Source organism: Triticum urartu, chromosome 1 (assembly GCF_003073215.2).
Source record: "Triticum urartu cultivar G1812 chromosome 1, Tu2.1, whole genome shotgun sequence".
NCBI lineage: Eukaryota > Viridiplantae > Streptophyta > Magnoliopsida > Poales > Poaceae > Triticum > Triticum urartu.
This window is the reverse complement of record NC_053022.1, coordinates 445,556,369-445,571,873: the sequence shown is the minus strand read 5'-3', so window position 1 is coordinate 445,571,873 and position 15,505 is coordinate 445,556,369.

Genomic DNA, 15,505 nt, shown 5'->3' with positions numbered 1-15,505 from the left:
CCATTTATCATATCAGTATGTTTCTTACTCCCTTGTCTCTTGTGTATAATCATGCGTAATTTATAAACCGGCCTTTCATTTTCAGCTTGTTCGCTTTGCAATGGCCAAACAATTCACTGCCTGCAACTGGGCTTGTTCCCGGGTTACTGAGGCTCAATTGAATGAGATGGTTAGCATCGGCTCTCTGCCTAAGAAAACTGAGATCAAATGGCGAGTTCTAGGAACAGAGAATCCTCCAACCCCAAGACAAGGCGAGGTGGTAATCTTTGTTGACCATATATGCCGTGGTTTCAAACCGCCAGGGTCAAAATTTTATCGAGATGTGCTTGCCAGCTTCCAACTGTATTCACAAGATATTGGTCCCAACTCAGTCTCCAACTTATGCAATTTCCAAGTCTTTTGTGTAGTCTATTTACAAGAAGAACCAACTGCAGAATTGTTCCGGGATTTCTTTCACTTAAACCGGCGCATGGAGTTTGTGAATGGCCCGAACACAGAGCTTGGTGGTGTCTCGATTCAAAAGCGGAAAGAAGTGGAATTTCCTCATGCCAAACATCATAGCCACCCAAAGGAATGGAACCAAACATGGTTTTATTGCAGAGACACTTCGCCTGAGGATGAAAATCCCCTCCCCGTCTTCCGTGATCATAGATTATCCAATACTCACCCAATGCCACAACGCCTGAGCTCTTTAGAAAGGGCAAAATACGCTCCTCAAATCGCCAAGCTCCGGGCCTTTATGGCAAATGGTTTAATAGGTGTGGATTTTGTGCGCTGTTGGATATCCTGGAGTATCTTGCTGCTAAGCCGGCGTCCCGGTTTAATGTGCGAATATACCGATGAAGTTGATGATCCTCAACACCACTACAACATCCAATTATCCGAGGAAGAAGTTACTGAAGGTGTAAAGAAGATTCTGAATGAATCAGAACTGGTCTGTAGTCAAACCGGTCTGAGTCCCTTCTATACCAAGAACAAACCGCCTGCTGTAAGCATTAAACTTCCTCTTCATCTGTAATATCTTTAACTTATACAAGCTGTAACCCTTCTTCTTTATATATATATATATATATATAAATATATAGGGTGATGACCCCTTCTAGAAACGGAAATCCATAGAGAAAGCAGCAAGGCCAACCGGAGACAAAGTGGTCAAACCAACCCGCCCGAAGACTAAAGCTGTAAAATGGACGTCAAAGCGGAAAACGGCTGACCGGATTAATATGGAACTTGATGATGATACTGATGACCCAGAAGTTGAGGTAGAATTGACTCACTTGGCTCTCTTTTTATGCATCTTGTTAACAATGATCTTCCTCAGGAGGAGGCAGAAGCTAGTCAGGCTGATGACATAGAGGTAATTATCCTTTCCTCCGGTTCAGACTCTATGCCAACACAAAAAACTCGCCAAGCAATCCGGAAAGTAAGCTTTTCTCATCCTCTTGCTCACTTGGATCCAACATTTATTTTGAAGACTCAACAGCATGAAGCTCGCCGGACAACCCGACACAGTGGCCAACAGGTCACCTCTGCCGGTTTACCTGGTACTCCGGTTCGGAAGCGCCAGTCTGAGGTCTCTCCTACTTCTGACCATTCCTACCCCAAGGCAGGTTATTTTAGACAGCCTCTTAATCCTTCCGATTCAAATTATCAGGTGACACCTCCTTCCTCTTCTGGTGAATCGATAGCAACTCAACTCCCCCCTTTGAAAACTGTGGCCGGGTGAGTTATGAAAAACATTTCCTTTCAATGCGCCCTACCTCTTTTGAACATGATGTTAACTCTTTTTTTATTCTGTTTGTAGGGCCAAAGCCAGACCCAGCAAGAAAGCTCGAGTCACCAATCCGCCAGAAGACCCTGTTGCCGAAGAAGAAGAACCAAGAGGTGAACCGGATCAGACTAGTGAACCGGAAGGCCTCCATCCTGAAACAACTTTTGATGATCCGCCCCTTGACGGCCAACATACTGACGAACCAACAGATGCTGAGCCTGCCGCCCCTGATACTGAACCGGTAGAACCAAACCGGGCTAATCCAATGAAAGACACTGAAATTCCATCATCATCCACCAAACATCCTGAAGGCCAAGGTGATGATGTTATTATTACTGGAATAGGCCACAACTCTCCTGGTCATCCCGTCATTTTGGCTCAGCATAGTGCCAAAGAAGAGCAAATTGCCAGGGATAAAGTTAAATGGAGCAGCAACTTATCAAACTATGCTCATCTTAACACTTATGAGCTTTATTCCGGCTTCTTGAACCGTCTGCACTCAAACCGGGATTATGAAGCCGGTTTGGTGAATTTGATGAAAGAACGATATGAGGTAAATGCTTCTCCCTTGTACATTGATTTATAGCCGAAATAGTATTCCAAGTAGCCTCCAAGAACAGTTTTATGATTGTTAATCATCAACCGGGTCTTTGTAACACTTCAAGCATCCCATCGTTGATCCTTGCAAAGGCGTGTCCTCAATCATAGATAAGACTCATGTGTGAAAAAAATTAGATAACGTTCTGCAGCATAGCCCCCAAAGGCCGGTTTAACTTGGCAAGTTAATCCGGTTTTTAATCCACACCACCGGTTTAGAACAAACGTACATTAGCCCCCAAGTGTCAAGGATAATGCTTGCATTGTTCTGGAGACTTGTATAGAGGGTAGTATTTGAGAGCAAATAGGCATTAGCCCCCAAGTATGAAGTGGATAACTTGTTATATGCTTTATACTTAGTGCATAAATATGTTGTTTTGTTGAATATACCTCCAACGTTGCAGGCTAAACTGAGAAACAAAGATGCCCAAAACTCTGACTTGCAAGAAAATGTGAAGTCTCAACAAGCCGAAGCTGCAAAAGCCAAAGAGGAGCTGACGCAGGCCCTGGCCGGAATGGAAAAGCTGAAAGAATCCTTCAACCAAGATCGTGCTGAATGGGAAACCGAAAAAGCCGCTTTAACCAAAAGAGTTGTAGATGCCGAGGGAGCCCTAAAACCGGTGGTTGAAGAACTAGCCGGTTTGAAGCGCCAAATCAACGCTATGACCTCTGCTATCTTTGGTAAGTGTCTGTTTATGTATGTTGCACCAGTCAATGAATCTTACAACTGACCTAAATGTTGATAAAATCTTTGGCAGGAACTCGGATCACTCATCTTGGTGCAGATATAGGGATGAAGCTCAAAGCGACATATACATTGGTTGAGCAGCTATACTCTGGGTCTCAGCGAGCCATTAGTACAGCGGCTTATAACAAACCGGCACCAACATTGATTAAGGAGACCCTTGAGAAGCTGGGCATGTTACCGGCGCGTATTGCCGAGTTGAAAAGAGCCGCTGCGAGAGCAGGAGCATTAACCGCCCTTATTCGAGCCAAGGCCTGGATTCCAGACCTTGAAGCGGAGGATATCATTAAAGGATATCCAGGCGTTAAATAAGACGGTTCAAACTTTGACAATGATGATCTTCGGCGGCTGACCAAACAGATGCGACCAGCGGCCAGCAAATTGGCTGAGGACACCGATTTGTCCCATTTTCAACCATTTTATGATGCAGAAGGGAAAAGACATCCGGCCGATATCCATGAAGTCGAGGAACTTGTGCCTCCGATTCGTAAGCACACTTATGCCCCTGATATTAACCCTTCTGATCTTATCCATGAGGAAGCAGTGTTCCAAGCTTTAACCGGAATCGATTGGTCAATGGCTGATTTCCAGCGGCTGGGGAGGGATGAAGAAGTGCCTACACCAACTGATCCGCAACCGTCAAACCGTCGTGATGAAGAGTCCTGATCCGGTCGCCGGTTTATATGGCTACTATGAAAAACAATGGCACTATTTGAGCCGCTTTGAAGCATCATGTAATAGGATAGCTGAAACTTTGTTTATCTGCCATGCCATCGAGCATGTTTCATAATGCTTTGTAACAATCTGTGCCGCCCTTCAGGATATACTTTATGCATAGCCTATGATGACTTGCCTTCCTGGGTCCAAAAGAACTTAAAAGTGCCTAGCGGTTTACCGCTAAACATGTCATAATATCCAAGAAGTATATAGTACTTTAGCTGAATAATCAAGTGTATGTACAAAAAATAATGTACAGAACATACCTAATTGATTGACCAAACATGTATACAACAAAGGTGTTTAACACCAACCCGATACGTTTGATAATTTCATCTTCATAATGCTGGTCTATTTATTAAACCGGACCAATATAATTACCGGATTTTCTTTATAACATTGGTGATTTAGTCAAACCGGACCGGGTCAATGACCATCGGTTTATAATTGATCATGTACCAACAACCGGTGGTTGGAAAGCAAGCCGGGTCAAGGACGCCGTTTTATCAAAAAATACTTATGATTGTCAACAAACAAAATTCAAATAGGAAAATATGTGAGGCTTTTTACGAGCTGCCAGGCTCCAAATCGAGGCTTTTCATGGGCTGCCAGGCCTCTGAGTTAAACCATTTAACAAAGCCTTTTAAGATGGGCCTCCAATTAACCAATCATCGTTTTAACTGTGACAACTTCAGGGTCTGTAAAAGATTGACTTGTCACACATTCGATGGGCCATGCCAGGATTACCTAGATAGGAGTGGCTTACTTGATGAAGGCAGGTTAACCCAGGGTTTTAGGTGAATACAGCAGGCTTCCAAGCCGTGGCTTGATAGCCAATTATGAGGGTCCTTTCAAACTCTTTGTTGCTTTGCAAAAAAGAGCCCCCAAGTAACTTTGTGAGCGATGCTCAGCGTGTGCCTATGTTTGAGTTTGTACTGTGTACAATACTCTCTTTGGCTCCACAATTTTTTCCTTGTGTGGCTGAAATGCCTATCAAGAGGTTTAGCTGTGCTTCAAACATGACCAAGCCCCCTAGTGATTTTCTTTATCCTTACGCAGCTGCTAAAGCCGGTTTAATAAAGACTCCGCTTTGACCGTTAAATTGTAAAAGCACACATATGATATAAGAAAGAATAGATACCCCGCTTATAACGGAGGCTCCGGTTTATTATATGGTATATACACTGTGATAAATATGTACAGTTGAAGAGCCTATGGCCTCAAGTATAGTAAGGCCGAAGGAGAGCTATGTTCCAAGGCCGCTTTGTCTCCTCCTCCGATTGACGTGAGTCTTCATGCTCTCGAACATCAATGAGGTAGTAGGATCCATTGTGCAAATTTTTGCTGACCACAAAGGCTCCTTCCCAAGGGGGGGATAACTTGTGCATATCAGTCTGATCCTGGATGAGCCGGAGCACCAAATCACCTTCTTGAAAGGTTCTAGTTTTAACCCGGCGGTTGTGATAACGTCGAAGATCTTGTTGATAAATCGCCGAATGTGCTGCTGCAAGATCCCGCTCTTCATCCAACAGGTCCAGAGAATCCTGACGTGCCTTCTCATTATCAGCTTCAACATAAGCTGCCACACGGGGCAAATCGTGACGGATGTCACTAGGAAGAACCACCTCCGCTCCATAAACCATGAAGAAAGGTGTGTAACCCATAGACCTATTGGGTGTGGTGTTGATGCTCCATAACACAGAAGGTAGCTCCTCGACCCAAGAACCCGGCGTCCGCTTTAAGGGAACCATAAGCCTTGGTTTGATACCCCGTAGAATTTCCTGATTTGCCCTTTCCGCTTGACCATTAGATTGGGGGTGAGCCATTGATGCTAGATCAAGCCGGATGTGCTCATGTTGACAGAATTCTTCCATCTCTCCTTTTGATAAGTTAGTACCATTATCTGTTATAATGCTATGTGGAAAGCCAAACCGGAATATCACCTTTTTGATGAATTGAACCGCCGTGGCTGCATCACACTTGCTGACTGGCTCTGCCTCTACCCATTTAGTGAATTTATCAACTGCTACTAACAAGTGGGTCTTCTTGTCCTTGGAGCGCTTGAAGGGTCCAACCATATCCAGCCCCCAAGTTGCAAACGGCCACGTAATTGGAATCATCCGCAACTCTTGAGCTGGAACGTGCACACGGCGGGCAAACTTTTGACATCCATCACATCTTTTGACTAAATCCTCCGAATCAGCATGCGCCGTCAACTAGTAAAAACCGTGGCGAAAAGCTTTGGCAACCAACGACTTTGAACCGGCATGGTGACCGCAATCCCCTTCATGAATTTCTCGCAAAATCTCACAACCTTCTTCAGGAGAAACACATCGCTGAATTGCTCCTGAAACACTGTAACGATGTAACTCTCCATTGAGTATGGTCATGGACTTGGAACGCCGGATTATCTATCGAGCCAACGTTTCCTCAGCTGGTAACTCGCCCCGGTTCATGTAATCCAGATATGGGATCGTCCAATCCGGTATGGCATGCAGAGCTGCCACCAACTGATCCTCCAGATCAGGAATAGCCAAATCTTCTTCGATTGGTATTTTGACTAACGGATTGTGCAATACATCAAGAAAGACATTGGGCGGAACCGGTTTACGTTGGGAACCAAGACGACTTAAAGCGTCCACCGCTTCATTCTTCCACCGGTCTATATGGTCCACCTGATAACCTTTAAAGTAACCAGCCACTACGTCCACCTCTCGCCGATATGCAGCCATGAGTGGGTCCTTAGAATCCCAAGTGCCAGACACTTGCTGAGCCACTAGATCTGAATCGCCGAAGCACTTAACCTGGCTCAAATTCATCTCTTTAGCCATCCGAAGACCGTGGAGTAAAGCCTCATATTCAGCTGCATTGTTAGTACAAGGGAACATTAAACGGAGGACATAACAAAACTTGTCACCTCGTGGGGAAGTTAATACGACTCCATCCCCCGAACCCTCTAACTGTCTGGACCCATCAAAATCAATAGTCCAATATGTATTATCTGGTTTCTCCTCAGGTGCCTATAACTCCGTCCAATCATTGATGAAATCCACGAGTGCCTGGGACTTGATCGCCGTGCGGGGTATATATTTGAGCCTGTGAGGTCCAAGCTCAATGGCCCACTAGGCAATCCGGCCAGTTGCCTCTCTGTTTTGAATGATGTCGCCTAGAGGAGCTGAACTGACCACTGTGATAGGATGGCCCTGAAAATAGTGCTTGAGCTTCCGGCTTGCCATAAACACCCCATACACCAGTTTCTGCCAATGTGGATACCTCTGCTTTGACTCAATGAGCACCTCATTGATATAATAAACCGGCCGTTGAACCGGATACTCTTTGCCAGGATCCTTGCGCTCTACCACAATGGCTACGCTGACAGCCCGGGCATTAGCAGCCACATATAATAATAATGGCTCTTTATCGATCGGTGCTGCCAGCACGGGCGGTTCCACTAGCTGCCTCTTCAGATCTTCAAACGCCTTATCAGCTGCCTCACTCCAGACAAAGTTATCTGTTTTCTTGAGCATCTGATATAAGGGGATGGCCTTTTCTCCAAGGCGGCTGATAAACCGGCTTAAGGCTGTAATCCGGCCAGCCAGACGTTGAACATCATTAATACACGCCAGTTTAGCCAAGGACGTAATTGCTGCAATCTTTTTTGGATTAGCCTCAATGCCTCTGTTTGAAACCAGAAAGCCTAAGAGCTTGCCTGCTGGGACACCGAAAACACACTTCTCCGGATTGAGCATCATCTTGTAAACCTGGAGATTGTCAAAGGTTTCCCATAGATCATCTATCAATGTCCCCTCCTTTCTGGATTTGACCACAATATCATCCACATACGCATGAACATTGCGCCCAATTTGCTTATGAAGGCAATTCTGAACGCATCACTGGTAAGTCGCCTGGGCACTCTTGAGTCCAAAGGGCATGTAAACATAGCAGAAGGCTCCAAAGGGAGTTATAAAGGCTGTCTTCTCCTGGTCCTTAACTGCCATTTTGATCTAATGATAACCAGAGTAAGCATCCAAAAAACACAAACCGTCACAACCCACCGTAGCATCAATTATCTGATCAATGCGAGGGAGAGCAAAGGGGTCTTCAGGGAAAGCCTTGTTTAAATCTGTGTAGTCCACACACATGCGCCAAGTGCCGTTTTTCTTAAGAACCAGCACCGGATTGGCTAACCACTCTCGATGAAAAACTTCGACAATAAACCCAACAGCCAACAGACGGGCTACCTCTTCTCCTATAGCCTTGCATCTTTCCTCGTTGAAATGGTGGAGGAACTGTCGGACCGGTTTGAACTTAGGATCAATGTTGAGTGTGTGCTCAGCGAGTTCTCTCGGTACACCTGGCATGTCAGAAGGTTTCCATGCAAAGATGTCCCGATTCTAATGGATGAACTCGATGAGCGTGCTTTCCTATTTGGGATCCAGGTTAGCGCTGATGCTGAACTGTTTGGATGAATCGCTAGGGACAAAATCAACCATCTTAGTGTCTGTAGCTGATTTGAACTTCAATGCTGGATCATGTTCCGTAGTTGGCTTTTTTAAGGAGGTCATCTCTGCCGGATCAACTTGCTCCTTATAGAATTTTAACTCCTCCGTGGCACAAACTGACTCAGCATAAGCCGCATCGCCTTCTTCACACTCCAAAGCAATCTTTCTACTTCCATGTACTGTGATAGTCCCCTTACGACCTGGCATTTTAAGCTGTAGGTAAACATAACATGGCGTTGCCATAAACTTAGCATAAACCGACCGCCCAAACAAGGCATGGTACGGACTTTTGATCTTCACCACCTCAAATGTCAATGTTTCTGACCTTGAATCGTAGTCTTCTCCAAAAGCTACCTCCAAAGCTATCTTACCAACATGATATGCAGACTTACCAGGCACCACACCATGAAATACCGTATTCGACGGTTTAAGATCCTTATCTGTCAACCCCATACGGCGGAATGTATCATAATACAAAATATTGATACTACTTCCCCCATCCATGAGCACTTTAGTGAACTTGTATCCCCCAACTTGAGGGGCTACCACCAAGGCCAAATGACCTCGATTATCAACCTAGGGCGGGTGATCCTCTCTACTCCACAAAATAGGTTGCTCCGACCAGCATAAATACTGAGGTACTGCCGGCTCAACGGAGTTGACTGCCCTTTTGTGAAGCTTCTGATCACATTTGCACAAACTAGTAGTGAAGACATGATATTGCCCGCTGTTCAGCTGTTTGGGATTGCTCTGATAACCCGACTGCTGCTGCTACTGACTCCCCTGATGGTTGTAACCTCCCTGGTTGCCTTGGTGTCCTTGATTGACGTGTCCGGTTTGATTGCCTGGAAACCCTAAACCGGAACCACCACCTTTGTAACCTGGCCCGTGGAAGCCTCCTCCTGAACCGCCGGGCGGGCCGCTGTCATATTGGAACATATTGGAATTCTTGAAATCCCACATGATATAACAATCTTTCCAGAGATGTGATGTCGGTTTGTCCTTCGATCCATGCTTTGGACATGGCTGATTTAACAAACGCTCCAAATTATTTCCTGGACCTCCACCCCTCTGGGGCTGCTTGCCTTTACGGCGCTGGCCATTCTCCTGCGTGTTGGTATTTGCGACAAAATCCAAACTACTGTCGGCCTTGCGCTTACCAGCATTTCCATGGCCTGCCAGATTATGTTGTTGGCCTTTGGCATTGCCGTTCTTCTTACCCTTCTCCGGTTTGTCCTCCTATGAATCCAGATCCTTGGTATTAACTGAATCGGCATATTTAACCAAAGCGGCCATGAGTGTTGACATGTCGTTGCAGTGATGTTTGAGCCTTCCCAACTTCTGTTTCAACGGTTTGAAACGGCAATTGCGCTCTAACGTTAACACTGCGGTGTCCGCATTGATACGATCTGATGAATGCAAAATCGCCGAGACCCGTTTGACCCAATGGGTCGTGGACTCCCCTTCTTCTTGGACACAAGCGGCCAGATCTACAATTGACATTGGCTGCTTACACGTATCCTTGAAGTTCTGGATAAACCGGTGCTTCAGTTCGGCCCATGATCCAACAGAGTTGGTTGGCAAGCTCTTCAACCAAGTGCGAGCTGTTCCTTCCAACATCATGGTGAAATATTTAGCACACACCGCCTCATCCACATCTAACATCTCCATTGCCATCTCATAGCTTTCCACCCACGCCTCTTGCTGCAAATCGGTGGTGTAATTTGGTACCTTACGAGGTCCCTTCAAATCCTTGGGTAGTCACACATTACGCAAAGCGGGAGTTAAACATGGTACCCCTAAGGAACTGAACATCGCCCCTGGCTCCACGGAGGCGGTGGGGTGAACCGGAGTATGATGTCGTGCTCCATGTCGAGCTGTCAACTCAGCCTCTCGACATGTGCGGCCATGGTCCACAACATCTTGCGCATTAGCACCACCCCCAGCCGGGTTGTTCCCTCATGGCGAATTTCGGCGACGTGCACTACTGGACACGGCCGGTTCGTCCTCCACATTTCTGCTATAACTCCGGCTTGGACGGGGAGTGAAATGAATCCTCTCACGGCTGTGTGAATATGCTTGCTGTTGATTTAGTGCTGTCTCAAGGAGATCCCTGGCCCGACGCGCTTCCACTGCAACTGGTGACTCGCTGTCGGTTGGGAGGGCCGCTAGGCGTGAAGCGGTGGCCACAATGTTGTCCAACGGGTTGGAATAATGCCCGGGAGGCGTTTGTGGTACAACGTTGTTCTGGCAAGGCAGGTCCGTCGTGCGCGGCTGAACCGGTGCTCCTGCTAACGGCGCCCCCACCTGGTTTAGCGTGGATTGGTTACCAGCTCCTGCACCTGGCGTGTTGAAAAGATTCTGCGGCTCATAAACCAAAGGGAGACGTGATCGGTACCTTCTTCTCATGACTTCCTCTAAAGCATTCTGATCCAGTCTAATCTGGTAAGCCTGTGCTTCCAACTCGGCCCGCTCCGTAGTCATCCTGGCGTTCTCTACTGCCAGGTCCGCTTTAGCTTGGTCTATCTGATCATTCACTTTTACAATCTCCGCATCATGCTGATCCCTGGCTGCTATGTCCACCTCCGCGGACATCAATGTTGCCAGAGTGTCGAACAAATCAGACAAGACTTGGGCCGGAGGTGGCGCCGAGCTTCCTGCCCCTGCTGGTGTGGCCGTCGTTGAACCGGAGAGCATTGCTGTGGCGGTAGATGAATGAGGCGTCGATTGTGTGCCGGCCTGAAGATGGCGGCCCGGTTTGGCAGACCGGGGGAATCCGGAATACTGTTGCCCTCAGATCCTCCCTCAATCCGGCCGTCCTGCAACTGGTAAAGCGGTTCGGTTTCTCCAGAAGATTCATCATCAGAGCAGACTACGGTTTCTCCATCCGATACCAGTCCGTCCTCGTACCCCGATCCATGGACGACACCTACGAAAACATGCCTTGCCTCGGGCTGAACCGGCGAAGAACTTGCACGCCGAGCCGTTTCGATGATGTCAGTGCAGATGTCCGGCTCGGGGGCCGGTTCGCCGATCTTGCCGATGAAGACGTGAATCCCACCAAAGGGGACCCAGTACCCGTATTCGATTGAATCGACCTCGGGACCCCATCCTGCGTTGTCGATGTAGAGCTTGCCGCAGCGACTCTTTGTCATCCGGCACACAGCGTATCCCTTGAGTCCATCGAAGCTGCCCTTCAAGAATTCAAAACCATCACGCGATAGCCCCACGGTGAGCGCCAACTGTCATGGGTTTGTCACGGCAGATGTCCTCGGGAAAGGACTTAGTCGTGGAGCCATCGCAACGGGTTAGCTTAAAGGGGTTAAACTGGACAAGGGGACACGGGAGTTTATAGTAGTTCGGCCCCTTCGATGAAGGTAAAAGCCCACATCTAGTTGTGATTGGTATTGCTAGGGTTTCGAAGGCCAGGGAGCGAATCCGCTTTGTCTGGCTCTCGAGTTGTTGTTGTATATCTCTAAACCGCGGCCGGGTCGTGTTGACGCCCGCCAGGCTACAGAGTCCCAAAGCCGGATCATAAACGTATCCGGTTCGGCCTCTCTCTTTCTATCTTACTATACAAGTTACATGACTAGGCCGGTTTACATTTACAGACTGTAACCCACCTTTAGGCCCTCCGTAAAGCGCCGTCATCTTTACATCTTCATGGGCTTCTAATCTTCAAAGAGTCAACCCGGCTACATAAGGCCGGTTTACCTCCAGTAGTAATATCCCCAACAACTTGTGTATCCGAAGTGACAATCATGAAATTTGATACCAAGTGAAATTTGATATATATAATTTGTCAAAGGATATATTGAAAGGTTTCATGCTTCCTTGTCTTCAACCACCATATTGTATAGACTTGGTGATGTAGAGATTGCTCAAGATGTGGGTGAGTTGCAATCTCATGAATTTGAGCTCATCCAAGTACCTACAAGGGTTAGATAGCATGCAAGGGTACAAGTGTAGATCCAAGACATATGATTATCGTCATAAGAGAAATATCAAGGATTAGTCAAGGGCTCATGCCTTGCATGTATCCAAATGGAGTTTCTACTCCAGGTTTGAAGCATCAATGATGTTCAATTCACCTCTCAAATGGCAAAATATTTTCTCATCAAGCGGTTTGGTGAATATATCTGGCAATTGCTTATCGGTACGAACATGCTTAAGATCAACATCCCCTTTAGCAACATGATCTTGAATGAAATGATGACAAACTTCAATATGCTTAGTTCGAGAATGTTGCACGAGATTGTGAGAAATCTTAAGAACACTTTCATTGTCACAAAGCAATGGAACATGTTTCACATATATGCCATAATCTTTAAGAGTTTGGGTCATCCAAAGTAATTGAGCACAACATGAACCGGCGGCAATGTATTCCGCTTCGGTGGTAGATAAGGATACCTAGTGTTGTTTCTTGGAGGACCAAGACACAAGAGATCTACCAAGAAATTGACAAGTACCCGTAGTGGACTTTCTATCAACCTTATCTCCGGCATAGTCCAAATCGGAGTAGCCAACAAGATCAAAAGAGGACCTCTTAGGATACCAAATGCCAAAATTTGGTGTATGAATTAAGTATCTCACTATCCTTTTCACAGCCATAAGATGACATTCTTTGGGGGCCGCTTGATATCGTGCACACATGCACACACTTATCATCATGTCGGGACGGGAGGTACATAGATATAACAATGAACCAATCATCGATCCGTAAACCTTTATGTCAACCGATTTGCCATCCTTAGTCAAGTCAAGATGTCCACTAGTAGGCATGTGTGTTTTCATACCTTTGCTTTCTTGCATGTTGAACTTCTTGAATAAGTCCTTGGTGTAGTTTGTTTGAGAAACAAAGGTGCCTTCCTTAGTTTGCTTGATTTGCAAACCAAGAAAGAACTTGAGTTCACACATCATAGACATCTCAAACTTCTTCGACATTAGCTTCCCAAACTTTTCACTAAAATGAGGGTTAGTCGAACCAAATATGATATAATCAACATAAATTTGGCACACAAATAATTTACCATTAACCCTTTTAGTAAAAAGAGTAGAATCTATCTTTCTAATCTCAAAGGCTTTTTCAATAAGGAACTTGGTTAAGCATTTATACCACACTCTAGGAGCTTGTTTAAGACCATAAAGAGCTTTGTGAAGTTAGTAAACATGATCGGGTTTCTTAGGATTGACAAAGCCGGGAGGTTGTTTAACATAAACTTCCTCCTCAATTTCACCATTTAGAAAAGCACTTTTAATGTCCATTTGGTACAAGGTAATAACATGGTGATTAGCATAGGAAAGTAAGATGTGGATGAACTCAAGTCTAGCAACGGGGGCATACGGCTCACCATAGTCCATACCTTCGACTTGAGTGTAGCCTTGGGCGATGAGACATGCTTTGTTGCGAACAACTTGTCCATCTTTGTCTTGCTTGTTGCGAAACACCCATTTGGTACCAATGATGTTGTGGTTGTTGTCAGGCTTCTCAACCAATGTCCACACTTGGTTCCTCTCAAAGTTGTTTAGCTCTTCATGCATGGCATTTATCCAATCAGGATCTTCCAATGCTTCTTCAACCTTCATAGATTCAATGCTAGAGATGAATGAATAATGTTCACAAAAATTAGCCAAACGAGTTTTAGAGCGAGTGATTCTCCCGCTTTGTATATCATTGAAGATTTGTTCGACGAGATGGTCTCATGAAACTCTTTCTCTAACTCATGAGAGCTTTTGTTTGGGTCGGGGTGGAACTTCTTCATCATCATCTTGTTCTTCCTCTTGGCCTTCTTCGTTGTTGGTGTTTTTGTTCTCTTGTCGAGGTGGAGAAGGAGGTTGATGAGGTTCATCTTGGTGTACTTCCTCGTTTTCTTCATCTTGATGTGTCCCACTTGTGGATGCCTCCGTGACAACTCTTCATTCACATTGTCGTGAGGTAGAAGCTTCGACTTGGACGGATGAGGTACTCTCCTTCACCTCCGTTGGACGAATCTTGCCAATAGGCAAGTCTTGGATTGCTTTCGAAGGGTCTTTGTCTCCTACATCAATTGGCAATTGCTCTACTTGCGAGCCATTAGATTCATCAAAGTTCACATCTACCATCTCTTCAACCTTTCGGGTGAAATTGTTGTAGACATGGTAAGTGTGAGAGTTTGAGCCATAACCAAGTAGGAAACCCTCATGAGATTTAGGAGCAAATTTAGAATGGCGATGCTTGTCAAGAATATAGCACTTTGAGCCGAATACTTGAAAGTATCCAACTTGGGGTTTGTAACCGATGAGAAGCTCGTATGTCGTCTTCCCGAGTAGCTTGTGAAGATATAAGCGATTTGTTGCATGACAAGATGTCTCAACCGCTTCTGCCCAAAAGTGTCTTGGCGTCTTGTATTCATCAAGCATCATTCTCGCCATCTCAATAAGAGTCCGGTTCTTCCTCTCAACAACTCCATTTTGTTGAGGCGTGTACGTAGCCGAGAACTCATGTGAAATGCCTTCTTCGTTAAGAAAGGTATCCACATTTGCATTCTTGAACTCCGTTCCATTGTCGTTGCGAACCTTCTTGATCTTCACTTCAAATTGATTTTGGGACTTCCTAGCAAAGTTCTTGAAGATCTTTTGGACCTATGATTTATCATCAAGAAATAACACCCACGTAAATCTTGAAAAATCATCGACTATGACTAGAACAAATGAGTTTCCACCGAGATTTTTATAGGCGTTGGGACCAAAGAGATTCATATGAAGTAGCTTGAGCAGTCTTCTCGTGGTCATGATGTTCTTCACAGGGTGGCTTCCTCCAACCTGTTTTCCTGCTTGACAAGCACTGCACAATCTATCCTTATCAAATATAACATCTTTCACTCCAAGGATATGATCACCTTTAATAAGCTTATCAATATTTCGCATGCCCACATGAGCTAAACTTCTATGCCACAACCAACCTTCAGAGGATTTAGCAATTAAGAAAGTTCTAGGTTGAGCCTTTTTAGTGAAATCAACAATGTATAGATCACCTCTACGTATACCGATTATGATTATCTCTTCGAAACACTTGGCAATCTACTTCAGTAAATAGGACATTGAAACCAAAGTCAGCTAGTCTAGATACGAAAAGTAAATTATAGCCAAGAGATTCAACGAGCATAACATTTTGTATGGAGCTATCATGTGAGA